The sequence below is a fragment of the Fukomys damarensis genome, unplaced genomic scaffold, assembly GCF_012274545.1.
Source record: "Fukomys damarensis isolate Sample0158 unplaced genomic scaffold, DMR_v1.0_HiC HiC_scaffold_23, whole genome shotgun sequence".
Taxonomy (NCBI): domain Eukaryota; kingdom Metazoa; phylum Chordata; class Mammalia; order Rodentia; family Bathyergidae; genus Fukomys; species Fukomys damarensis.
The window spans coordinates 59,769,055-59,770,537 of NW_022900935.1; positions in this window are offsets into that span (position 1 = coordinate 59,769,055).

Genomic DNA, 1,483 nt, shown 5'->3' on the forward strand with positions numbered 1-1,483 from the left:
ACCCTCCTACCCCACCCTCACCCCCACCCCTCGCCTGGCCCGGGCTCGGAGCGGGGCGGAGCCGGTCGTGTCACTCACTACCGGCGGCACCTTGCGCTCCAGACCCCTCCCTGGCACCGCTAGCAAAATTCCTGAGCTACTGACTGCAGAGGAAATAATTGCTGATGCGCGTATGTTTTTGCCCCTTAGCGACTCTGTTTACCCCGATGGGGAACTTTGGCTTTTCTAGACCTGAAATGAGAAGTTATGTCACCCACCCGGACCCCTGTCTGAGAAACTCAGTTCCGGTCCATGAACAAGCGTGCTGGGATTACAGCCCCACACATTCCCACTAGCGCCCACCTGTGGTGCACCCGGACAAATACTGGGACCCCGCAGGAAGAAGTACTGGTTAAGACTTGCCCAAGTATGCACGCGAAACGGTATGTAAGTTATACCTCAGTAATAACCAAATTCCTAGAGTGCACAGCTGTTGCAGCAATTTAGGAGACTGAGGCAGAAGGATTGAAAGTTTGAGGCCAGCTTTAGCAATTTAGGGAGACCCTGTCTCAAAGCAGGAGGATTAAAAGTTACAGCCCAGCTAGGGCAACTTCGCAAGACCCTGTCTCAAAATAGGAAATAAAAAGGGCTGAGGGTGTAGCTCAGCACTGCTTGAGTTCAATCCCCATTACTACCACAGCCACGGGGCGGGGGGTGGGGTGGGGGGAGAGCACAATAAAACAATATTGGGTTATAACCAGGAGTCCAAGCTAATGAACAAAGGAGGGTAGAATAGATACATTTCTTCTCCAAGGTGGAGCATAATTTCAAGGTCAGCATCAACAGTGGTAAGTCACAGCACTAGCACGTACTCTCCATAGGATGGGGTCTCCTAAATACATAACCCCTGTCCCATTAGGAGAAAACCATTTGTCAAATCCCGAGGACTTGTCTCTAAAATACCTGATGAGTACTCCCTCAGAGCCTTCTTTGGGGGGGCTTGGCAACGGGGATTTGAACCTAGGGCCTTCTTACTTAGCTACATCCCAGCCTTTAAAACAAACAAACAAAAAAATTCTGTTGGCTTTTTGAGACAGGGTCTTGATATGTAGTCCAGGCTGGCCTTGAATTCACTATGTCCTCTAGGGTAGCTTGAATTTGCAGTGATGCTCCTGCTTCAGCCTCCCAAGTGCTAGAAGTATAGGTGTGTGCCAACATACCCAGCGATTTTTTTTTTTCAAAGAAAATTTTTATTATGAGACAGGATCTAAGTCTCCAGGTTGCCCAGGCTGGGCTCAAATATGTGATTCTTCTGCCTCAGCCCCCCAGAAAGCTGAGATTACAGGCCTGTTCCACCAAATCCAGCTTGGTTCTTTCATTTTGTGACTAATTACCATACAGTCTAAAATGTTAACCAAAGAGAGAGAATTGGGTGGAGGGTAGATAGGAACTTTGTACTCTTGACATAGCTTTTCTGAAAATGTAAAGCTACTTTAAAATGAAG